At 45.2% G+C, this 26,799-nt stretch overlaps 1 protein-coding gene across 1 annotated transcript in view; it reads left to right on the forward strand.

Annotated features, from left to right (window-relative positions):
- The window catches only part of RNF170 (ring finger protein 170), a 344,363-nt gene that overhangs the window by 249,489 nt on the left and 68,075 nt on the right, over window positions 1-26,799 (forward strand).

The raw sequence follows: 26,799 nt of genomic DNA on the forward strand, positions 1-26,799 counted from the left end.
GGCCGCCGGTGCGCGCAGAACCCCGGGACGCGTGTAGGTCCCGGGGTTTTCGGAAGGGGGCGTGTCGGGGGCGGGACCAGATGACGCGGCATTTCGGGGATGGGGCGCAGCGTTTCGGGGGTGGGACCGGGGGCGTGGTCCAGGCCTTTGGACCAGCCCCCGGGTCGGAGCACGGCGCGCCAGCAGTCTGCTTCTCGCAGGCGTAAATCTACGGACAAAGGTAAGGGGGGGGGTTTAGATAGGGCCGGGGGGGTGGGTTAGGTAGAGGAAGGGAGGGGAAGGTGAGGGGAGGGCGAAAGAGAGTTCCCTCCGAGGCCGCTCCGATTTCGGAGCGGCCTCGGAGGGAATGGAGACAGGCTGCGCGGCTTGGCGCGCGCCGGCTGCCCAAAATCGGCCGCCTTGCGCGCGCCGATCCAGGATTTTAGAAGATACGCGCGGCTACACGCGTATCTTATAAAATCCAGCGTACTTTTGTTTGCGCCTGGTGCGCAAACAAAAGTACGCGAATGCGCTTTTTAAAAAAATCTACCCCTAAGTGTTTCAGTGTTTCTGAGGCTGTGTGGCACATATGGCTTTTCATGAACAGTGGCTTCCTTCTTGCCACCCTCCCATAAAGGACATGTTTGTGGAGTGATATTGAAATTGTTGAACAGTCAGCATTTTCCTCAGTCTCAGCCAGAGACCTTTTAAAGTAAGCTTAAGCCTTATAGTGACTTTCTGCAGTAGTTTTCTTAGCCTATTGTGGTGTTCTTCAGGGTATACCACTGGGGCAGTAGGAGATGAAGTTAGCTATGTTTGTGTATGATTTGCTGGTATGTCTTTCTCAGCATAAAAGGGCTTTACTGGTATTGTTGCAAGAGCTGAAAGTTTTTGCTTCCTTTTCTGGATTAAGATTGAATTTAGATAAATCTCAGAATCTAAACATTTTGGGTTTGTTGGGGGGTTCTTGGGAAGTGCATTTCCATTGCTATGAGCAAGGAAGTGTTTTACCTACCTCGGCTTAGTTATTCCTCAAGATTTATCTTTACTTTACAAATTAAATGTGGAACCACTATTGAAAACTACAGAAAAATTGTTTGAAAGATAGCAGTATCTGCCAGTTTCACTTAATGGTGGGGTACAGCTAATTAAAATTAAAAACACCGGGTGCCTGCGCACAGGGATGCCACACACCATCACCAGCGGGCTCCCTGAAATAACTAACAGTGATGAGAAAGACAGAAAGAAAGAAAAAAAGGTGAAAGAATCCATCTGGAACTGAGAGGGGAGGGGCGGTGTGTGATCCTTGATTGGGAGACCCGCCCCCCCTGTGATGTCACTGAGGACTGTGACGGACGTTAAACGGCGCCAGAACACCAGGCGTCGCGCGCTGAAGGGGCACTCCCCTTTGTGCATCCCTTCGTGCATCCCGTAGTGTTAGCCATTCCCCATGTTCTTTTATATCCCTTGTTAACAATCCCCATATTTAAATGTTTAATGTATTTGACATAGGTAATGCATAAGTTCCTGCAAATTTTGTTTAAATGTAAACCGATGTGATATGTAAAATCGAACACCGGTATATAAAAGTAAATAAATAAATAAATAAATTATACTTCCAAAGTGGATATATACGCTGCAGTATTTGCCTATCCTACTTCTGAGAAGCGATTTATTTAGATGATGGAGGATGGAGGATGATTTCTAAATTTATTTGGAGAGGGAAAAAAACTACGGATGTCATTTAGGCAGATACAGATGTTGATGGCAGATGGGGGACTTTTATAATTTTATAATTTGAGCTGTTTAGTACGAGTGGCATGGGATTAGATTACTCAGATTTCTATAGAGGCAGTAAAGGCTGGTTTGAGTAAACCTACATAAGAACATAAGAAATTATTTTTCCCTTGCATTTGTCCACATTAAATTTCATCTGCCATTTGGATGCCCAATCTTCCAGTCTTGCAAGGTCCTCCTGTAATGTATCACAGTCTGCTTGTGATTTAACTACTCTGAATAATTTTGTATCATACGCAGATTTGATAACCTCACTCGTCGTATTCCTTTCCAGATCATTTATATATATATATATTGAAAAGCACCGGTCCAAGTACAGATCCCTGAGGCACTCCACTGTTTACCCTTTTCCACTGAGAAAATTGACCATTTAATCCTACTCTGTTTCCTGTCTTTTAACCAGTTTATAATCCACGAAAGGACATCACCTCCTATCCCATGACTTTTTAGTTTTCGTAGAAGCCTCTCATGAGGGACTTTGTCAAATGCCTTCTGAAAATCCAAATACACTACATCTACTGGTTCACCTTTATCCACATGTTTATTAACCCCTTCAGAAAAATGAAGCAGATTTGTTAGGCCAGACTTCCCTTGGGTAAATCCATGTTGACTGTGTCCCATTAAATCATGTCTTTCTATATGCTCTACGATTTTGATCCTGAGAATAGTTTCTACTATTTTTCCCGGCACTGAAGTCAGGCTCACTGGTCTATAGTTACCCAGATCGCTAATGGAGCCTTTTTTAAATATTGGGGTTACATTGGCCACCCTCCAGTCTTCAGGTACAATGGATGATTTTAATGATAGGTTACAAATTTTAACTAATAGATCAGAAATTTTATTTTTTAGTTCCTTCAGAACCCTAGGATGCATACCATCCGGTCCAGGTGATTTGCTACACTTTAGTTTGTCAATCTTTCCTACTACATCTTCCAGGTTCACAGTGATTTCATTCAGTTCGTCTGACTCATCACCCCTGAAAACCATCTCTGGAGCTGGTATCTCCCCAACATCTTCATTAGTAAACACGGAGGCAAAGAATTCATTTAGTCTTTCTGCAATGGCCTTATTTTCCCTAAGAGCCCCTTTAACCCCTCTGTCATCTAATGGTCCAACCGACTCCCTCACAGGTTTCTTGCTTTGGATATATTTTAAAAAGTTTTTTTAAATGAGTTTTTGCCTCTATGGCCAACTTCATTTCAAATTCTCTCTTCGCCTGTCTTATCAATGTTTTATACTTACCTTGACAATGCTTATGTTTTATCCTATTTTCTTCAGATGGATTCTTCTTCCAATTTTTGAAGGATGTTTTTTTGGCTAATACAGCCTTTCACCTCACCTTTTAACCATGACAGTAATCGTTTTGCCTTCCTTCCACCTTTCTTAATACGCGGAATACATATGGACTGCGCCTCTAGGATTGTATTTTTAAACAATGTCCAAGCCTGTTGAACACTTAACCTTTGCTGTTGCACCTTTCAATTTTTTTCTAACTATTTTCCTCATTTTATCAAAGTTTCCCTTTTTAAAATTTAGTGTTAGAGCTGCAGATTTACTTATTGTCCCCCTTCCAGTTATTAGTTTAAATCTGATCATGTTATGATCACTGTTGCCAAGTGGCCCCACCACCGATACTTCTCTCACTAAATCTTGTGTTCCACTAAGAATTAAATGTAAAATAGCTCCCTCTCTTGTTGGTTCCTGAACCAATTGCTCCATGAAGCAATCATTTATTACATCCAGGAATTTTATGTCTCTAGCAAGTCCTGATGTTACATTTACCCAGTCAATATTGGGGTAATTGAAATCTCCCATTTTGGCAGTGGAATAATAATGGGAATTTATCCTAACCTTTTTAAACCCAGCAACACTAGCTGCCTTAACCACATCCTCTGACAACAAATTCAAGAGCTAATTGTGCATTGAGTGAAATAATGGTTTTAAATGTGCTACTTGCTAACTTCATGGTATATCCTCCAGTCCTTGCATTATCTGCAAGAATAACAGTTTCATATTTACCCATTCAAGTGCTTTAAGAACATAAGAACATGCCATACTGTTTCAGACCAAGGGTCCATCAAGCCCAGCATCCCGCTTCCAACAGTGGCCAATCCAGGCAATAAGAACCTGGCAAGCACCCAAAAACTAAGTCTATTCCATGCCACCGTTGCCAGTAATAGCAGTGGCTACTCTCCAAATCAATGGACATCTCCTCCAAGAACTTATCCAATCCTTTTTTAAACACAGCTACACTAACTGCACTAACCACATCCTCTGACATGCTAAAATGTCAGACCTACCCTCATCTTTGAATAGGGCAGAGATTTGGATGAGATATAAATTGTCTCTTAGAGTTCCCATCTATATGACTATTCGAGGAAAAAATGGTTTGTGCTTGGGATGGATACTGAAGTATTTTGGGATTGGAAATTAAAAGGCTTAACTACTATTGGGCATGTCTTAACCTATGATAGGGAAGGCAGTCAATCTTTTCAGCAATTCAAAAATGTTTGTCCTGGGAAATAGTGTTGTTTTTATTTTTGCTGTCTTATGTTTATGCCAATATGTTTTTTCTGATATAAAAATTTTCAAGCAGGGAATTTTGAAAGGGATATGCTATGTCATGATTTGGAGAAAGGCTGACTGCCCAAAATTTACAGGAATAAAAGGTATATCCAGTCTCTTCAATGGCAAGAAAGTGGGCTTTGGATTTAGGTATAGCAGATTTATAAATTCTGCGCCCTTAAGAAAGTTCATTTACATTTCTTAATAGGATGTTTTTTTCCCCCAGAAGGGCATGTAAAGCCAGAATTATTGGTTCAGGAAACTGTCTTAAGTGTGGGTGGAGGGATTCTTATACATTGTATTTGGGATTGTGGGGTTATTCAACAATTTTGGCAGGAGGCATCTTCTCACAATAAAACATAAGATTACCATACTGTTTCCAACAGTGGCCAAGCCAGGGCACAAGTACCTGGCAGGATCCCAAGGGGTAGTAGATAGATTCCAAGCTGTTTATCCCAGGGATAAAAAGTGGGTTTCTGCAACTCCATCTTAATAATGGTTTATGGACTATTCCTCCAAGAACTTGTCCAAACCTTTTTTATACACATCTATACTAACATCTTTTACCACATTCTTTAGCAATGAATCCCGAAACTTAATTATATGTTGATTAAACAATTTCTCTTATTAGTTTTAAATGTACAATTTAGTAACTTGATTGTGTGCCCCCTAGTATTTGTGCATTTTGAAATGATAAACAACTGATTCACATTTACTTGTTCCACTCCACTCATTTTATAGATTTCTACGATATCACCCCTCAGCCATCTCTTCTCCAAGCTGAAGTCTCCTAGCCTCTTTAGACTTTCCTCTTGGGGGAATTGTTCCATCCCCTTTACCATTTTGGTTGCTCTTTTCTGTATCTTTCTTAATTCTGCTGTATCTTTTTAGAGATGTGATGACCAGAACCGCACACAATTCTCAAGATAAGGTTGCACCATGGAGCAATACAGAGGCATTATGATACTTCTTGATATTCTTCAGCGTATATATATATATATATATATATATATATATATATATAGTATATTTGGATTTTCAGAAGACATTTGACAAAGTTCCTCATGAGAGGCTTCTAGGAAAAGTAAAAAGTAATGGGATAGGTGGCGATGACCTTTCATGGATTACAAATTGGCTAAAAGACAGGAAACAGAAGGTAGGATTAAATGGACAGTTTTCTCAGTGGAAGGGAGTGGGCAGTGGAGTGCCTCAGGGATCTGTATTGGGACCCATTCTTTTCAATATATTTATAAATGATCTGGAAAGAAATACGACAAGTGAGATAATCAAATTTGCACATGATACAAAATTTTTCAGAGTAATTAAATCACAAGCAGATTGTGATAAATTGCAGGAAGACTTTCTGAGACTGGAAAATTGGGCATCCAAATGGCAGATGAAATTTAATGTGGATAAGTGCAAGGTGATGCATGTAGGGAAAAATAACCCATGCTATAGTTACATAATGTTAGGTTCCATATTAGGAGCTACCATCCAAGAAAGAGATCTAGGCGTCATAGTGGATAACACATTGAAATCATCAATTCAGTGTGCTGCGGCAATCAAAAAAGCAAACAGAATGTTGGGAATTATTAGAAAGGGAATGGTGAGTAAAACAGGCTGGGGCAGATTTTATAAATCTGCGCACACGCATACTTTTGTTCGCGCACCAGAGGATTTTAATAGATACGCGGGTAGCGGCGCATATCCATTAAAATCCAGGGTCGGCGCACGCAAGGCTGCCCAAAATTGGCAGCCTGCGCGCGCGCCGAGCCGCACAGCCTGCCTCCGTTCCCTCCGAGGCCGCTGCGAAATCGGAGCGGCCTTGGAGGGAACTTTCCTTCCACCGCCCCGCACCTTCCCTTCCCGTCCCCTACCTAACCCACCCCCCCCCCCCCCGGCCCTATCTAAACCCCCCTACCTTTGTCGGCAAAATTACACCTGCTGGAAGCAGGCGTAACTTTGCGTGCACCGGGCCGGCTGCCGCGCTCTATTTTCCGGTCCGGGGGCTGGTCCGGAGGCCGCGGCCACGCCCCTGGAACGCCCCGGGCCGAAACCACGCCCGTGGTGCCGCCCCCGAAACGCCACGACACGCCCCCGGACGCGCCCTTCCATGCAAGCCCCGGGACTTATGCGCGTCCCGGGGCTTGTGCGCGCCGCCGAGCCTATGCAAAATAGGCTCGGCGCGCACAGGGGGGGGGGTTTGGGGTAGGTTTTCGGGGGGTACGCGCATATCTTATGCGTATCTTCTGCGCGTACCCCTTTGGAAATCTACCCCAAAATGTCATAATGCCTCTGTATCGCTCCATGGTGAGACCGCACCTTGAATACTTTGTACAATTCTGGTCACCACATCTCAAAAAAGATAGTTGCGATGGAGGAGGTACAGAGAAGGGTGACCAAAATGATAAAGGGAATGGAACAGCTCCCCTATGAGGAAAGACTAAAGAGGTTAGGACTTTTCAGCTTGGAGAAGAGACGGCTGAGGGGGGGGATATGATAGAGGTGTTTAAAATCATGAGAGGTCTAGAACGGGTTAATGTGAATCAGTTATTTACTCTTTTGGATAATAGAAAGACAAGGGGGCACTCCATGAAGTTAGCATGTGGCACATTTAAAAGTAATCGGAGAAAGTTCTTTTTCACTCAAAGCACAATTAAATTCTGGAATTTGTTGCCAGAGGATGTGATTAGTGCAGTTAGTGTAGCTGTGTTTAAAAAAGGATTGGATAAGTCCTTGGAGGAGAAGGTCCATTACCTGCTATTTATTAAGTTGACTTAGAAAATAGCCACTGCTATTACTAGCAACAGTAGCATGGAATAGACTTCATTTTTGGGTACTTGCCAGGTTCTTATGGCCTGGATTGGCCACTGTTGGAAACAGGATGCTGGGCTTGATGGACCCTTTGTCTGACCCAGTATGGAATGTTCTTATGTTCTTATTCCTTTCCTAATAATTCCTAGCATTCTATTTCCTTTCTTGGCTGCTGCTGCACACTGAGCAGAAGGTTTCAATGTATTATCAACAGTGATGCCCAGATCCTTTTCCTGAATGTTGACAAAAAGAACAGCATTCAGGAAGTACAAAGAATTCCAAAAAGTGGAAACAGGGAAGAATACTTAGTGAAAATGAAGAAGACAATGATAAAAATCAGGAAAGCAAAAGGTCAGGTGGAAGAAAGGATTTCCAAAGAGATAAAGCGAGGTGACAAAACATTTTTCAGATATATCAAAGAACGGAGAAAGACCCTGTAACGCACGCCAGCCACGGCAGACCCGTGGCTCGGCCCCCTCACCTCTTTCAAAGTAATCCAGCATCTGGTCCCTTGTCTCTGACGGCTGTGGGCCGTTGGCTCCATCCTCGGGCCGCTCCTGGTGCCTCCGGCTCTGCTGTAGCTCCTGATGTTCCTTGTCAGGCTTCTCCATGTGGGCCGCGGAGAGACCCCGTCCCGACCAGCGCCGCGCCTCTCCCTAGGCGCATGCACAGCTAGTCTTTAAATAGGGCCCACTGCGGGAACCTGGCCGTGACCCCGGATAATGACGTCGGCAGAGCTCTGGTATATAAGCCTGGGCTCCGCTCTCTCAAATTGCCTTGCAACAGGTCCCCTCGCTAGTCGAGTACTCGTTACCTCTTCAGTTCCTGGTTCCAGATTCTGATTGCCTTTGTTCCTGTTTCCTTGTTCCTGTGTTCCTGGTCTTTTGTCTCTTCTTCGGATTGCTGATCTGGTTTGACCTCTGCATCACCTGACTATTCCTTTGCCTGTCTCCAGCCCCAGACCTCTGCATCGCCTGACTATTTCGTTGCCTCTCTCTCCAGCCCTGGACCTCTGCATCGCCTGACTACTCTGTTGCCTCTCTCCAGCCCCGGACCTCTGCTTTGCTTGACTACGCCGTTGCTTCTCTCCAGCCCTGGACTTCTGCTTCATCTGACCATCCTTTTGACTGTCTCCTCATCTAGACCTCAGCCTTGATTGCCATTGCTTCCAGATTGCCGCCAGCCCTGATCCCGGCTTGCTTAACGATGCCTCTTCAGCTTTTGTCCTGGACGTGGTTCATTCAGGCTTCGGCCTGCTCTTGCTCGGACGCCCTCTCTCAAACTGTGTCCCTATTTGCACCCAGGTCTCTGGGACTCCGCCTAGTCCAGTACAGACTGATACCTACACTAGTTGCTGCCTCTGGGCTGACCTTGATCCACCCATCGATGAACACTGACGGAGGCCACCTAAGTCCGGCTGGCCCCGGCACCCAAAGGCTCAACCCGCGGGGAACGAGGGCTGGTATTGTTGAAGCACCAGCCGGCCTCCATCCATCAGCCCTCTCTGCCTGCCGACGGTGAGTTCCCATAGGATCCCTCCTACGGGTAGCGTCAACCCCACCTCGGACCAAGGGTCCACCTCCGGCGCAACAGACCCAAGGTGGTATAGTGAAATTTAAAGGTGCTGAAGAGCAATGTGTGGAGAAAGATGAGGAAATAGCAGAAATATTAAATAGATACTTCAGTTTGATGTTCACTAAAGAAGACCTTGGAGATGGATCTTTGTTATTTGACAAAACCATGGATGTCAGTGGAGTAGATGCAACCCTGTTTACAGAAGAGAATGTATGGGAAGAGCTAGGAAAACTGAAAATGGACAAGGCCATGGGGCTAGATGAAGTACATCCCAGGATATACTGAGGGAGCTCAGAGATGTGCTGGCACGTCCATTGAAAGACTTGTTCAATAGATCCCTGGAAATATGAGTGGTGCTGCAAGATTGGAGAAGAACAGTGGTTGTACAGCTTAAGAACATAAGAAATTGCTATGCTGGGTCAGACCAAGGATCCATCAAGCCCAGCAGCCTGTTTCCAACAAAGGCCAAACCAGGACACAAGAGCCTGGCAATTACCCAAACCCTAAGAAGATCCCATGCTACTGATGCAATTAATATCAGTGGCTATTCCCTAAGTAAACTTGATTAATAGCAGTTAATGAACTTCTCCAAGAACTTATCTAAACCTTTTTTGAACCCAGCTACACTAACTGCACTAACCACATCCTCTGGCAACAAATTCCAGAGCTTAATTGTGCGTTGAGTGAAAAAGAATTTTCTCCGATTAGTCTTAAATGCCAGGACTTTTGGGACGATAGTCTGGGTTGCTAATATCTCTGAAGTATCATATATTGAATGCCCAATAATTATTCCCTGCTAGATTTATGATTGCAATGTTTTGGAAAACTAGCCCACACATGAACCTTTGGAAAGTGCAAGTGCGAAATGTTGCTGATATTGAATGTTTACGATATGATTTGAAGGGCCAGTCCTTTAAATATAAGAATGTTTGGGCCTTATATCATCAGTATTATAATTATCCATTGCCTGTATCTTTTTAAAGATGTTCACTATAGGACTGAGGAGGGCTGTTAGGCTGGTCGGGTACATTGTTTTGTTCAGGACCAATATATAACGTTTAGTGCTTGACAATGTGAATGTGTTAATTTGATGTATACCTATGTTTGTAAAAGCTGCAGATATGTCTGTTTTTGCTTGTTGTATGCCAAAAACTAATAAATGAAGAGTTTAAAAAAATGAAATTGTAGACCTGCTATTGGTAATTTATAAAATTGTCTATGGTACCTGAAGACTAGAGGTTTGTCAATGTAACGCCAGTTTTTAAAAAAAAGAGATCTAGGAGTGATCCAGGAAACTACAGTCCAGTGAGTCTGATGTCTGTGCCAGGCAAAATAGTTTCTACCATCACAAAGAACACAGTTACTGAACATATAGATAGGCATAGTTCAATGGAATAAAGCCAATATGGATTTAACCAAGGAAAGTCTTGCCTCACCAACTTGCTACTTTTTTTGAGGGCATAAATACACATTTGGATAAAGGTGAGCCAGTTGATATCTGGATTTCCAGAAAGCATCTGATAGTCCTTCATGAGGCACTTCTTAGGAAATTAAAAAGTCATCCGATGGAGGCAGTATCCTTCTTGGATTGGGAACTGGTTAAAAGATAGAAAACAGAGAGTAGGGCTAAGTGGTCTTGAAAAATTGAATAGTGGAGTGCCCCAGGGATCTGTTCTGTGACCACTGCTTTTTAATATATTTATAAATCTTGAAATGGGAAAGGTGAATGAGGTGATCACATTTGCCAATGACACAAAATATTCAAAGTTGTTAAATCACAAGAAGACCTTGCAAAGCTGGGAGATTGGGCATGCAAATGGCAAATGAAATTTAATGTGGACAACTACAAAATGATGCACTTAAGGAAGAGTAACCCAAATTATATCTACACAATGCAAGGTTCCACATTAGACTCATAGTAACATGGTAACATAATAATGATGGCAGAAAAAGACCAGATGGTCCAGTCAGTCTGCCCAGCAAGTTTCTTATGATAGTAACTACCACTCCATGCAGGTTACCCTCATGTTTCTGTTGAGGGTAGTAACTACCACTCTGTGCAGGTTAGCCCCAAGCCTTATGTTAAGGATGGCAATGTTTACAATCTAAACCAAGCAACTGTCAAACCCATTACCAAATTTATTTACAGGGTGAGCAGCCTTCATGATAATTTAGACAATGCTGCTTGAATGTGCTTTGCTTTTTGGACTTGGCCATAGCAGCAATTCTGTGCTTTATCCCAACTGTCTACATATCAGTATATCAGACTGTAAAAATCAGAGCCTAGTGTTGGCTGCCATTTGAAACTAATTTCCCCTTTTTCCCCCTGCCATCGAAACAGAGAGCGATATTGCAGTTGTGTTACAAACATCAGATTAATTGGTTAAAGGTAGTAATCCCTGTGCCTTCTGTTTAAGATAACCTGCACGAAGCAGCAGTTATTATCTCCATGCACCCTTTTCTTTACTTCCAACCTCTAGTCTTTAGAGATCGACAGTGTTTATCCCATGATCTTTTAAATTCATTTATTGTTTTTGTACTCACCACCTCTTCTGGAAAGACATGCTAAGAATCCACCACCCTCTCCATGAAGAAGTATTTCCTGATGTTGGTTCTGAGTCATCCCCGATGGATGACTCCTAGTTCTACAGTTTCCTTTCCAAAGGAAAAGGTTCAAAAATCATGCATCATTAAAACCTTTCAGGTATCTGAAGGTCTGTATCATATCTCCCCCTGCACCTCCTCTCTTCCAGGATATACATATTTAGATCCCTCAGCGTCTCCTCATAAGTCTTCCTATACAGACCCTATACCATTTTGGTCAACCTTCTCTAGACCTCCTCCGTCCTTCCTTAACCTTTTTGAGATACAGGCTCCAAAACTGAACACAGTATTCCAGGTGAGGCCTGGCCAAGGACCTGTATAAGGGCATTATCGCCTCCTTTTTCCTAATAAGTTATTCCTCTCTCTATTCAGCCCAGCATTCTTCTGGTTTAGCTAACGCCTTGTCGCATTGCTTCACCGCCTTCAGATCGTCCGAAACTATTACACCAAGGTCCCTCTCCCAGTCCATGCAGATTAGTTGTTCACCCTCATCACATACTGCTCTTTTGAATTACTGTACCCCAGATGCATGACTCTGTACTTCTTGGCCCTGAATCCCAGCTGCCAAGTCTTTGACCACTCTTCAAACTTTCTTAAATCACTTTTCATATTCTCTTCTCCTTCAGGCATGTCCACTCTGTTGCAAATCTTAGTATCATCCGCAAATAGACAAACCTTATCTTTATCCCTTCAGCAATGTCGCTCACAAAGATATTGAACAGAACCAGTCCCCAAAACCGATCCCTGTGGCACTCCACTTAACACCATTTTCTATTCAGAATAGATTCCCTTTACCATTACACATTGTCTCCTGTCATCCATTCTACCACCTTGGTGCCCACTCTAAAGCTTCTCATTTTATTTACGAGCCTCCTATGCTCTTCTAGCACCAGGGTCATTCAGATACCTTTCCACCCCTGTTATCTGCTTCAAGGGTCTAGCAAAATTAAAATGTAACTGGAGGGTGTCTTAATTGGAAGGAGGCTCACAAATCTGAACCCAGCTCAAACTCAGTCTAGGTCAGAAAAGGTCATAGGGGCATCATTCTCCCATAAATGGGAAATGAAGACCAATCCCTTATCCCTCCAGTCCCTGAACATAGGGAAGAAGGTACAACTGGTTAAAATGGAATTCTCATATAAGGGCGCATTGGGTGACAAATCTTCCCCGTCTAATCTTAAAAATGTTTATACTTGACACCATATGGAAAGCAAGCTCAGGACTGGATCTATTGATTTTACATCTCAGTGGAGAGCTAGGAGGAAGAAAAGGGAGCATGGCCAAATTGACCGGGCTTGTCGGTTCCCTCTCGAGGCCCAACCATGAATTTTTCCTCCGTCATGCATACCAATCAGTCTCACTGCCCAATAGGATATGCGCAGATTAGGAAGCAACATACCACCCTGTGATTTGTGTAACCATAGCTTGGCCATGCTAATACGAGCTCTGTGGTGTTTCCAAATATCCTTACCCAACAACCTGCGCAGATCATTAAACACATGTGCAGGCACACCACACAGAAATATTGCAATAAGTACAGCAATTTAGGTAGTATATTCATTTTAAATAAATTAATCCTATCCGCCCAGGAAACTGACAAATACTCCCACATCCCTAAATCTTATTTCAGTCGACTCAGTATTGGGCCATAATTTTTAGAGAATAAATCCCTGAAATTCCTTGTAACCTGAATTCCCAAATATGTAAAAATTGAAAGCAGGGTGGTAAAGGCATTTTTGCACCATAAGGATATAATTCAGATTTGTCAAAATTCATCTTATACCTAGAAAGACTCACAAATGTTTCCAGAAATTCCAATAACATAAGGCCCGACATTCTCAGGGCGGTTAAATAAACCAGAACATCATCAGCATATAAAGATATCTTATGAGTACAACCCCCAAGTCAAAGCCTTTGAATGGTCGGACATTGCCGAATCGCCCGAACCAGGGACTCAGTAGCTACATTAAAAAGTAAAGGGGACAGCGAACATTCCTGACTCGTTCCCCTCAAAATATCAAAGAAAGAAGAAAGCTGACCGTTAATTACTAATCTTGCTCTTGGTTTGCTATATATAGCCATTTTTCATGCTATAAATCTATCAGGAATCTCTGCGTGCACCAAACCTCAGAGAAAGGGCCAGGATAACCTATCAAAGGCCTTTTCTGCATCCAAGGATAATATAATGTAGAAATACCTCTTTGCGTAGTCATATGAAGAATATCAAAAAGCCTAACTTTGATAAATCTCGGTTATTTATTTATTTATTTATACATTTTTTTTATATACCGACCTTCCTCAAAGATATCAGGTTGGTTAACAATGCAGCAAATACATCTCGATTAACATACAATAAAACATGGCATAAAACATAAAATACATAAAAATTAATAAAACATAGAACAATAAAATTAATACTGTGTATCAAACTTGGCAGTACACACTCAAGTCTCAGCTGTATAACCTTAGCTAGAAATTTTATGCCAGACTTAAAGAGGGATATAGGGCGGTATGACCCACAATCCAGGCATCTTTCACAGGTTTGTGTATGAGAGTTATATTCAAGTCTACTATGTCTCTCAAAGAACCATCTACACCCACAGCATAAAGACAGGGTACAGGAACTGTACAACCTCACGAAGACATTTTTTATCGAAATCTATGGGAGTACCATCTGGACCCAGACATTTCCCCCCAGGCATTTCTTTGACAGCAGCCAGGATTTCTGACAGAATGATTGGTGGTGATTACCATGCAGCCTGAACCTTCTGGATCTTAGAAACATAGAAATGAAGGCAGAAGAAGACCAAACGGCCCATCCAGTCTGCTGAGCAAGTTTCACACTTTTTTTTTTTTCTCGTACTTAGTTACTCTTGGCTCTTAGTAACCTTTTGGTTCTATTGCCCTTCCACCCCCACCATTAAAGTAGAGAGCGGTGTTGGAGCTGCATCTAAGTGAAATATCTAGCTTAATTAGTTAGGGGTAGTAACCGCCGCAATGAGCAAGCTACACCCATGCTTATTTGTTTACCCAGACTATGTAACTCAGTCCTTGTTGGTTGTTGTCTGTATATAGATCCACTTTTCTACATTCCCCCTGCCGTTGACGCAGAGAGTTATGCTGGATATGCATTGAAAGTGAACTATCAGGCTTTCTCCCCTGCCGTTGAAGCAGAGAACTATGCTGGATATGCATTGAAAGTGAAGTATCAGGCTTATTTGGTTTGGGGTAGTAACCGCCATAACAAGCAAGCTACTCCCTGCTTTTTTGTGAATGCAAATCCTTTTTTCCACATTCATTCTCTTCCTCTAGATTTTATGGATCCACAGTGTTTATCCCACGCCCCTTTGAAGTCCTTCACAGTTCTGGTCTTCACCACTTCCTCCGGAAGGGCATTCCAGGCATCCACCACCCTCTCCATGAAGAAATACTTCCTGACATTGGTTCTGAGTCTTCCTCCCGGGAGCTTCAAATCTTGACCCCCTGGTTCTGCTGATTTTTTTCAGACGGAAAAGGTTTGTCATTGTTTTTGGATCATTAAAACCTTTCAAGTATCTGAAAGTCTGTATCATATCACCTCTGCTCTTCCTTTCCTCCAGGGTGTACATATTTAGATTCTTCAGTCTCTCCTCATAAGTCATTCGATGAAGACCTTCCACCTTTTTGGTCGCCCTTCCCTGGACCGTCTCCATCTTGTCTCTGTCTCTTTGGAGATACGGTCTCCAGAACTGAACACAGTACTCCAGGTGAGGCCTCACCAAGGACCTGTACAAGGGAATAATCACTTCCCTTTTCCTACTCGGTATTCCTTTCTCTATGCAGCCCAGCATTCTTCTGGCTTTAGCTATCGCCTTGTCACATTGTTTCGCCGACTTCAGATCATTAAACATTATCACCCCCAAGGTCTCCCTCCTGCTCCGTGCATATCAGCCTTTCTCCCCCCATCGAATACAGGTCATTCAGATTTCCACTCCCCATACGCATGATTTTGCACTTCTTGGCATTGAATCTCAGCTGCCATATCTTCGACCACTCTTCCAGCTTCCTTAATTCCCATCTCATTCTCTCCACTCCTTCCGGCATGTCCACTCTGTTGCAGATCTTAGTGTCGTCCGCAAAAAGACAAATCTTACCTTCTATCCCGTTTGCAATGTCGCTCACAAAGATATTGAACAGGACCGGTCCCAACACCGATCCTTGCGGTACACCACTTAAAACCGCTCTCTCTTCAGAGAGAGTTCCATTACCATCACAAATTGTCTTCTGTCCGTCAACCAGTTTGCAATCCAGGCCACCACCTCAGCACCCACTCCTAAGCTTCTCATTTTATTCACAAGTCATCTGTGCGGAACCGTATCAAAAGCTTTGCTTAAATCCAAGTAGATAACATCAAGTGCTCTTCCTTGATCCAATTCCTTGGTTACCCAGTCAAAAAAGTCAATCAGATTTGTCTGACAGGATCTGGTGAATCCATGCTGCCTCTGGTCCAGCAATTCTCCCAACTGTAGATAGTTAACTATTCTCTCTTTCAACAGTGACTCCATTACTTTTCCCACCACCGAAGTGAGGCTAACTGGTCTGTAGTTACCAGCCTCTTCTCTGTTCCCACTTTTGTGAAGCGGGACCACCACCGCTCTTCTCCAATCACTCGGCACCACTCCCGTTTCTAGGGATCTATTGAACAAGTCACACAGTGGACCTGCCAGCACATCTCTGAGCTCTCTCAGTATCCTGGAATGAACTTCATCAGGCCCCATGGCTTTGTCCACTTTCAGTTTCTCCAGCTCTTCCCATACATTTTCTACTGTAAATGGAATTACATCTACTCCACTCCCCTCCAGTTTCTTGTTAACTAGCGACGGTCCTTCTCCACGGTCCTCTTTAGTGAACACCGTACTGAAGTATTTGTTTAATATTTCTGCCATTTCTTCGTCTCTCTCCACACATTGATCCTTTCCACCTTTCAATTTCATTATATCACTTTGAACTTTTCTCTTTTCACTGATGTATCTGAAAAATGTTTTGTCACTTCTCTTTACCTCCTTGGCAATCCTCTCTTCCGCTTGACTTTTTGCCGTCTTGATTAATTTCTTCGTCTCCCTCAGTTTTACCAGATATTCTTCTTTGTGCTCCTCCCTTTGGGATCTTTTATATTTCTTGAATGCTGTTCTTTTAGCCTTTATTTTGACAACCAGATAGGTTTCATTTTTCTTTTGCTTTTCTTTTCTTTTCTAACATATAGATTAGTTGCCCTGGTAATTGCTCCTTTTAGATTGGTCCACTGTTGATCCACATCTCTCTCGTTCTCTCGGCCTTTTAGTTCTTCCTCCAGGTACTTCCCCATTTCATCAAAGTCCGTGTTTTTGAACTGTAAAACTTGGCTCTTTGTGCTTCTTTTCAGTATCCTTTTTGTGATATTAAATCATACTTTTTGATGATCACTGGTGCTGAGGTGGGCACCCACCTGGACATCAGAGACATTATCTCCATTAGTGAGCACTAAGTCGAGTATAGCTCCTTCTCTCGTGGGTTCCATAACCATTTGTTTGAACAAAGCTACTTGCAGGGCATCCACTATTTCTCTACTATTATTAGATTCTGCAGATGGGATTCTCCAGTCTACATCTGGCATATTAAAGTCTCCAATGATCACCACTTCTCCCTTCTTTCTTATCTTTTGGATGTCTTCAACCAGATCTCTGTCCAGCTTTTCCTTTTGGTTTGAAGGCCTGTAAACCACTCCAATAAAAATGGATGCCCCATCTTTTTTTAGGTCGGCCCATAGTGCTTCTTTTTTTCCCCATCTTCCTTGCAGCTCAGATGCTTGGATATTGTTTCTGACATAAAGAGCCACTCCTCCCCCTTTTCTATCCTCTCTGTCTTTCCTTAACAAGTTATAGGCCCGGTATTGCCGTATCCCAGTCATGAGATTCCGTAAACCACGTTTCCATGACAGCGACAACATCCAAGTCCGCCTCCACCATTAGGCCTTGCAGATCTGGGATTTTATTGCCCAAACTACAAGCATTTGTGCTCATAGCTTTCCAGCTTTCTGTGTTCAGGTTACTGCTGTTCCTGGACTCCTTTGTGACCTCTTTAGTTGAGTTTTGTTATCCACTTTTCCCTTTGTATTTGTGCAAGGGAAAAGATTAGGCATATTCAACGAAGTAAGAAAAGACTGTATGTCATCTTTATAGGCAAATGTAGTGTCAGTGTATAAGTTAGTGAAAAATTGAACAAAGGCGTACTCAGGAGCCATCAGATTTCCTAACTTGCAGAGCATAAGATTACGGGCTGCCTTCTTTACAGCTCTAGTCAGGAATGCACCTGGTCGGTTGCTATGCTCATAAAATTAAAGCTGAGTAAATTTCAAGGCCTTTCCTATTTTATCGATTTCCAGGGATTGAAGTTCTTTCCTAGTTGCATCTAATTTCTTTAAAGTTCAAGGGGAACAATTCTGTTTATGCAAAGTTTCTAATCTGTATATTTGAGCAGTAAGCACATCCATCTGTTATCTCCTTTCCCTTTGAAGGAAGCTAGTGTAACTAATCATTTTTCCTCCAGGAAAGCTTTAAATGCTTCCCAACATAACGCCAGCTCATAGTCTTTCTGTTGCGTCCGTCGCTGCTTGACGCCCTCACTCCGCCCTAATTACCTCTGTGGCGACTCCCTCCGGGTCTGATGGATGTCTGGCTGCCGCGGCTTCTCCGTGCCTTCTCCCTCCGGTGTCCCTGGACCGGCTCGATGCTGCAGATCCGCCATGTTTGCCTGATGACCTAGGGCACGCGCACGCGCTCTGACTGAAGTACCAGCAAGGGCGCGAACCTCAGGGGCGTCCCACTGAGATGACGTCATCCGCTTCCAATATTTAAAGGTCTCTAATTCACTTTCGAATTGAGTTAGCAAGGTGTGGAGAAGATACGGATTCGGATCCAGTTACGATTCCTTCAACCTACTCTGCCTCCTCGGACTTACTAGAGGTACCCGCTCCTCGGAGGCCTCGTTCTTTTCTTTACTTTCAGATTACAGATAGGAACCAGTACTCGCTCCTCGAGGGCCCATGTTCCTGGACACTCTGAAGATTCTCTACTGCCTGGAAGCTATCGCTGCTACAAACAATTGTGAGTTACCACCACTCTCTCTGAACACCTGGAACCAGGTACTTGGTCCTCGAGGGCCTAAACCGTTTCCTGCTCCTGAGCTCCATTGAGACCTTATGTGAGTCTTTGTCATCTAGTCCTGTTCTTGAACTCTGCCTACTCTTCCTACTCACTTTCTACAGTTTCTCAACAGCTCAGCCATCCTGGATCGCGGTTCCAGTACCTGAGGGACTACAGCTCTGCCGGGCATAACAGCTCACTACTGCTTCCTCTGGTGGTTCCATAAACCTGTTTAATAAAAGAACTAATGTGTGTCTGTCTCCATACTCAAGCCTAGCCGGTGGTCCCTCTCGGGATATCCTCCCCGGGGCGTGGTCATCTGCCACCGGCCCAGGGATCCACCCACTACTATATCAGATTTAGTACAGATTGCTACTCCTAGCATCAGATCGACTACAGATTGCTACTCCTAGCATTATAGAATCGCTATCAGATTGCTAACTCCGCCTACAGAGTATAACAGATCTTAACTGAATTCAGAACAGATTGCTAACTCCAGTGGATCCGGCTTTAATATGGGATGTTGTTAACTCCAGTGGATTCAGCTTATACTTGGGATGTTGTTACTCCAGTGGATCTGGCTTAAACTTGGATGTTGTTAACCTATGGATCCGGCACTTCTCTCTGCTTTACAGGCTATACCGGGCCTGGCCCAACGCATCTCAGAGCAGCAAGAAACTTTGGAGAAACTTACTGCAGCATTTCATCAGCTATACACACAGAAGATACAAAGCACAACTTCTAACTAAGAAAGTCACTTACAGGAGGTAACTTTAAAGACTGCTGTACCACTGGCGGCTCCAATCCGCTTTTCCGGAGAAATCCAGAAGACCCGGGGCTTTCTACACCAGTGCTGCATGCACTTCACCTTACAGCCAACTTTATTTCCCACGGCTCTTTCGAAAACCACCTACATCCTGTCATACTTGGATGGGAGAGCGCTGTCGTGGGCATCTACCTTGTGGGAACGCATGGAACCTATTTTGCAGGACATAGAAGGATTTATGGACTTGTTTAAATCCGTCTTTGATGACCCTGTTCATAATTCTGTTGCTAGTTTTGCTTTGGTGGGCTTGAAGCAAGGCAACAGATCTCTGGCTGAATTCGCCATAGAATTCAAGACTCTTGCAGCGGAACTTCGCTGGGACCCCAACTGTCTCAAGACCCTCTTCTGCAGAGGCCTGGATGCACGCTTAAAAGACGAGCTGGCCGCTCGCCAGACACCTGACTTGCCCTAAGAATTAATAGCCTTGGCCACTTGGATTGATCACCGGCTCCGAGACAAGGTGAAGGAACTCCAGCCTAAGGTGTTACTTGGGTTGAATCAAGCTAATACTACCACTGCACCTCGGATGGTTCCAGTAACTTTTGCTGCTGATAAAAATGAACCGATGCAACTTGGTCGTGGACACTTGACCTCTAAGGAGAGAAGATTTCGGAAGAAATGCGGCCTGTGCATGTACTGTGGTCAGCCCAGCCATGATGTCTCTACATGCCCCATTTTGTCCGGGAAATTGACGGACTTAAGTCCTGCGGGAAGACTGTTTTTAGGCCTTACTGCGTCCTCTCCTCTGCTCTCTCCCAGTCTCCTTGACCTATGGACCAGTCACGGTTCAGACTCCTGCCCTGGTGGACTCAGGGGCAGGAGACAACTTCATTCTCATACATTTAGTGGAATACTTGAGGATCCCTCTCATCCAATTAAAAGATCCACTACTGTTATCCTCCATTCACAGGGAGCCCTTACTGGGTAACGTAACTTGCGAAACCGTACCAGTTACGCTTTGCACTGGAGCACTCCATACAGGAACTATCTCCTTCTTTGTACTGGAAAAGGCTATGCACCCTATCGTCCTGGGGTTACCCTGGCTGCAAATGCACCAATCCCAATTTGACTGGGCATCCCTGGATCTCTCACAATGGGGCCCAGAATGTCATGGGAGGTACCTTAAGGAGATCTCACCTATCATATGCATGCCTACGACTCCAGTGATGCCAGGACTGCTGTCCCAATACGCATCCTTCTGGGATGTGTTCTCCAAAGAAGCGGCTGATATTCTTCCTCCACATAGGCCCTATGACTGTGCCATAAGACTGAAGCCCAATACCAAGCCGAGGTCTAAATGAGATCACGATCAAAGACGATTACCCCTTGCCGTTAATCTCGGAGCTGTTTGACAGGCTTCAAGGGACCAAGATATTTTCAAAACTTGACCTGAAGGGGGCCTATAACCTTATTCGCATACGGAGTGGCGATGAGTGGAAAACAGCCTTCAATATGCGAGACGGCCACTTCAAGTATCTTGTAATGCCGTTCGGGTTGTGCAATGCACCCGCCATATTCCAAATATGATGAATGACATCTTACGGGACCTGCTGTACAAGAACGTTGTGGTCTGCCTGGATGACATATTAATCTTCTCCCAGGATTTGGACACTCACATTACAGATGTCAAACAAGTACTTCACCGTCTCCGCGAATACAGGCTGTACGCCAAACTCTCCAAGTGTGAGTTTCACAAAGACTCTGTGCCTTTTCTAGGCTACATAGTATCGAAAGAAGGCTTTCAAATGGACACCCACAAACTTGAAAATATCAAGAATTGGTCTCAACCTACCAGCCTGAAGGCCTTGAGGAGATTCCTGGGGTTTACCAACTATTATCGAAGCTTTATAAAGAACTATTCCTCTTTAACCGTACCCTTGACGGTGATGACTCGCAAGGGTGCCAACGCTTCAGAATGGTCCTCAGAGGCCATTTCTGCATTCGAGAAATTGAAGACTGCCTTCTCCACAGAACCATGCTTGTGGCATCCAGACCCCAACAAGCCCTTCACAGTTGAAGTGGATGCTTCAGATGTGGAGGTAGGGGCTGTGTTGAGCCAAGCGGGAGACTCAAAAACATTACGACCCTGTTCATTCTTCTCACGAAGATTTTCTCCAGCTGAAAAGAACTACGGGATCGGCGACAAGGAGCTCCTGGCAATCAAGCTTGCATTCAAGGAGTGGCGGCCATGGCTTGAAGGCGCTCAACATCAAATAACCGTCTTCATGGATCATAAGAACATTGAGTATCTCCGCCACGCACAACGTTTGAATTACAGACAGGCCAGGTGGTCTTTATTCTTCAATTGTTTTGATTTTATACTTAAGTATCGACCTGGAGATTGTAACACCAGAGCAGATGCGCTATCTCACTCGTTTCACTCAGAAAATGTGCCTGATGAACCACAGCACATAATAGATCCGAAGAAGATATCTCTAGCAACCAGCCAGTCTGTTTCCGCTGGTGATGCCACCATCTCTCATCCAGCAACTTCTACTGGAGAGTCATCTTTAGAAGTGGATTTTGGACATACCCCAACATCACCACTTCCACTGAAACCTTCAGTGACATCCACAGCAGCTCAATCCATTGCTGCTGATATCATCAATAACACTCTGCAAGATTCTTCCATATCTCAAGATCCACCTGTCGTCGATGCAGAAGACGAATTAGAAATTAAGAACAAAGAGATTCTGGATGTTCGTAACAGAGGCAAGACTTTTGAATACCTTCTGATTTGGGAAGGCTTTGGCCCCGATTTAATCTCTTGGGAGCCTCAGATCAATATCTTGGATAAAGAGATGCTTCATCAGTTCCACCTCGCGCATCCTTCCAAAACAATGATTGTACCCGAAGAGGAGATCGCCCTTTGAAGGGGGGTACTGTTGCGTCCGTCGCTGCTCGACGCCCTCACTCCGCCCTAATTACCTCTGTGGCGATTCCCTCTGGGTCTGATGGATGTCTGGCTGCCGCGGCGTCTTAGGGCCATCTCCCTCCAGCGTCCCCGGACCAGCTCGATGCTGCAGATCCGCCATTTTTGTCTGATGACCTAGGGCGCGCACGCGCTCTGACTGAAGTACCAGCAAGGGCGCGAACCTCAGGGGCGTCCCCCTGAGATGACGTCATCCGCTTCCAATATTTAAAGGTCTCTTATTCACTATTCGAATTGAGTTAGCAAGGAATGGAGAAGATACGAATTCGGATCCAGTTAAGATTCCTCCAAGCTACTCTGCCTCCTCAGACTTACCAGAGGTACCCGCTCCTCGGGGGCCTCGTTCTTTTCTTTACTTTCAGATTACAGATAGGAACCGGTACTCGCTCCTCGCTCCTCGAGGGCCCATGTTCCTGGACACGCTGAAGATTCTCTACTGCCTGGAAGCTATCGCTGCTACAAACAATTGTGAGTTACCATCGTTCTTTCTGAACACCTGGAACCAGGTACTCGCTCCTTGAGGGCCTAAACCCTTTCCAGCTCCTGAGCTCTATTGAGACCTTATGTGAGTCTTTGTCATCTAATCCTGTTCTTGAACTCTGCCTACTCAGCCTACTCACTTTCTATAGTTTCTCAACAGCTCAGCCAACCTGGATCGTGGTTCCAGTACCTGAGGGACTACAGTCCTGCCGGGCATATCAGCTCACTACTGCCACCTCTGGTGGTTCCATAAACCTGTTTAATAAAAGAACTAATGTGTGTCTGTCTCCATACTCAAGCCTAGCCGGTGGTCCCTCTCGGGATATCCTCTCGGGGGCATGGTCATCTGCCACTGACCCAAGGATCCACCCACTACTATATCAGGTTCAGTACAGATTGCTACTCCTAGCATCAGATTGTCTACAGATTGCTAGCTTCTCCTCTTTTAGGAGTCAAGCATTACAGATTCGCTATCAGATTGCTAACTCTGCCTACGGAGTATAACAGATCTTAACTGAATCCAGAACACTTTCTCAGGACTATGTAAGTTATATTTCACAACAGCATCCTTTATCAAACTATAACATTTACTATCACCTAACAGCGAGGTATTCAGATGCCAAGAAAAGGACCTTGACTGGCCACCTCTGAAATGTAGCTCTAGTATGACTGGGTTATGGTCTGAAATGGCGCAGGGTAGAATATTACTGTTATGTACCTGAGCAAGTAAATCCATAGAGCATAAAAATAATCAATTTGGTTGTATATACCTTGCCTAGGAAGAGTAAAAAGTGTAGTCTCTAGCCCAACAAATGAAAATGCCTCCACACATCTGTCAAATCTCAGTGAGCTCTGCGATAGAAGTAGGAACCGAATGATGTAACTTAGAGGAAGTTGTTTTATCCATCTTTGGATCAGGGCAAACATTCCAGTCTCCCCCAATACAAAGTGACCTGTATCCAGACGTGGCCAGCCGATCAGTAAATTCTCTATAGAAATCCCCTTGGTTCACATTTGGACCATATACATTAACCAAAATAATGTTAACAGAATATAAGATTCAATCCAAGAAGACAAATCTACCATCTGTTTCACTGAAAGATCTATTGACTGTTAAAAGCTGATTTTTTGAGAGATCCAAGATGGCGCATTAGAGAGAAGACGTGGTAGTGTCTCTCTCCTCTGTTTGGATATTTCCTTGTATATTTTTTCCTCATGCCTCACTCTGGACGTAAGCGGAGGGCCAGAGAGAGACTGAAAATGGACCCCCCTGGGAGTATGATTCGGGGGCCGATGGACGCTCACCTTCTCAGAGGAACGGTAAACCGGGTGAGGAGTCGCTGGGGGATCGCCGTGGAGACACGGAAACATCCAGCGACCTCCTTGACTCGCTGATATCCCTCTCCCAGGATGAAATATCAGCCCCCGGGAACCCAGTGGACAGTCGAACAACAATCCCCGAACACCCAGAGTTACTTCTGGATAGTGTTGCGGAGGAGGAACCGTCGGGAGCCAGAGCCGGTGCAGGCCCCAGGAGCATGGTGTTCCCAGTAACCACTGGGTCCGAGGATGAGATACCCGAAGGAGGAGAAAAGCAGGCGCTGGAGGAGATTATCTCCTGGCAAGTCTCTGAGCCTAGAGAAGAGGAATTGCAGGAACTATACCCAGAGCCAACACCTCTGGTAAGGCCAGAGACTTTTTCCCTTGAATCAATATGGATTGCAATACAAAAATGAATAACTATGTTAAAGCAAATTAAACCAATAGTAAGGAAAATTTCCTAGCGTGTAGCCAGATGGACTCAGAACAAGTGGGTATAGTGTGCTCGTGCTAGCAGTTGGAGACGGATCTGACATCAGCACGGGTACATATACCCCCACAGGAAGTGAAGCAACTCAGTAATTTCCGTCTCCAAAGCAGTTTGGAGTTCCTGCACGCTCGCTGAGCGTGTTTTCCAAATCTACTTTCTACTTTGACCTACTAAATTACGTCGGACCAGTGGGTCCTCGCCATCATCCGAGAGGGGTATTATCTGGACTTCCATCACATCCCTCCGGACAGGTTCGTGGAATCTCCATGTCCAATCCACAAGAAAGCAGCATTGGAAGCCACCCTGGCAAGGCTCCTGTCCTTGAAAGCCATAATCCCAGTACCTGCATGGGAAATGGATTCTGGGCACTATTCCATTTATTTCATGGTGCCCAAGAAAGAGGGCACTTTCCGGCCCGTATTGGACCTCAAGTCAGTCAACCGGTACTTAAGGGTCCCGAGGTTTCGCATGGAAACTCTGCGCTCAGTCAAGACGGCAGTACAGCCAGGGGAATTCCTCACGGCCTTAGACTTATCAGAAGCCTACCTGCATATCCCGATCCATCAGGATCATCAGCGCTACCTACGCTTCAAGGTTCTGGGACAACACTTCCAATTCCGGGCTTTGCCCTTTGGGTTAGCCACGGCGCCGCGGACCTTCACCAAGGTGATCGTAGCAGTAGCAGCAGCACTCAGACGGGAAGGAATCCTTGTCCATCCCTACCTAGACGATTGGCTGATCAGAGCGAAATCACGAGAGGAGAGCCATCGGGCAACCGACAGAGTGATCGCCCTTCTGGAAAGCCTGGGATGGGTAGTCAACCTAAGCAAGAGTTGCCTACAGCCTTCCCAATCACTGGAATACCTGAGAATCCAGTTCGACACCCAGGCAGACAAAGTCAGCCTCACTACCAAGAGGAGGTTAAAACTCCAGACGCGTCTACGGTCCCTGATGGGAGCCAGTCGGCCCATAGCTTGGGACTATCTGCAGGTTCTCGGTCTCATGGCATCCACCCTGGAAGTGGTACCCTGGGCAAGGGCCCATATGAGACCACTACAACGCTCTCTCCTCTCTCGATGGAGCCCTCGCTTCCGGAATTACTCCGTGCATCTACCTCTACCAGCCAGACTGCAACCCAGCTATGGTGGTGGTTGCAGTCCGACCACACGAGCAGGGGGTCGAAGATGTCCTCCCCCACGTGGACTCTGCTCACCACAGATACCAGCCTGAGTGGCTGGGGAGCACACTGCGAAGAGCTTACCGCCCAAAGGCGGTGGAACAGAGAAGAGTCGGGGTGGAACATCAACCGTCTAGAGGCACGGGTAGTCCGATTCGCATGCCTGCGATTTGCCCACAGACTGAGGAACAGAGCAGTCAGAGTGATGTCAGACAACGCCACCACGGTGACATACATCAATCGACAAGGCGGAACCAGAAGCCAACAGGTGTCCCTAGAGATAGCCCCACTGATGGCTTGGGCAGAGGCGAATCTCCAGGACATCTCCGCCGTCCACATTGCCGGAAGAGACAACACCGCGGCCGACTTCCTCAGCAAGGAAAACCTAAATCCGGGAGAGTGGCAGCTGTCCCCCACAGCCTTCCAGATGATCGTGGATCAGTGGGGGATTCCGGACATGGACCTGTTAGCGGACAGGTCCAATGCTCAAGTACCCAGATACTTCAGCCGCAAGCGAGATCCGTTCTCTCACGGGATCGATGCCCTGGTTCAGCCATGGCCTCCAGGGACTCTGCTATACGCCTTTCCTCCGTGGCCCCTGCTGGGCGCCCTGCTTCACAAGATTCAGAGACACAGAGGCCTAGTTCTTCTAGTGGCACCAGACTGGCCCAGAAGACCTTGGTACGCGGACATGAGAAGACTACTGGCAGGGGAGCCCCTTCCCCTGCCTCCTCTCAGGGACCTGCTACGTCAAGGTCCCATCCTCCACGAGGATCCGGCTAGACTGAAGAAAAGAGGTTACTCGGAGCCGGTGATAGATACACTCCTCCGAGCTCGCAAGTTTTCCACATCCCTCACCTACATAAGGATCTGGAGAATATTTGAAGCCTTGTGCGACACTCATGGCACCAATCCACATGCGACCACAATCCCTATTGTTCTGGATTTCCTACAGGATGGGCTTCAGAAGGGTCTCTCCCTAAGCTCCATCAAGGTTCAGGTGGCTGCGCTGTCTTGCTACGGTCCCAGGAGGGATGGCAAGAACCATTGCCACGCACCCAGATGTTTCCCGCTTCCTGA

Source organism: Rhinatrema bivittatum, chromosome 1 (assembly GCF_901001135.1).
Source record: "Rhinatrema bivittatum chromosome 1, aRhiBiv1.1, whole genome shotgun sequence".
Taxonomy (NCBI): domain Eukaryota; kingdom Metazoa; phylum Chordata; class Amphibia; order Gymnophiona; family Rhinatrematidae; genus Rhinatrema; species Rhinatrema bivittatum.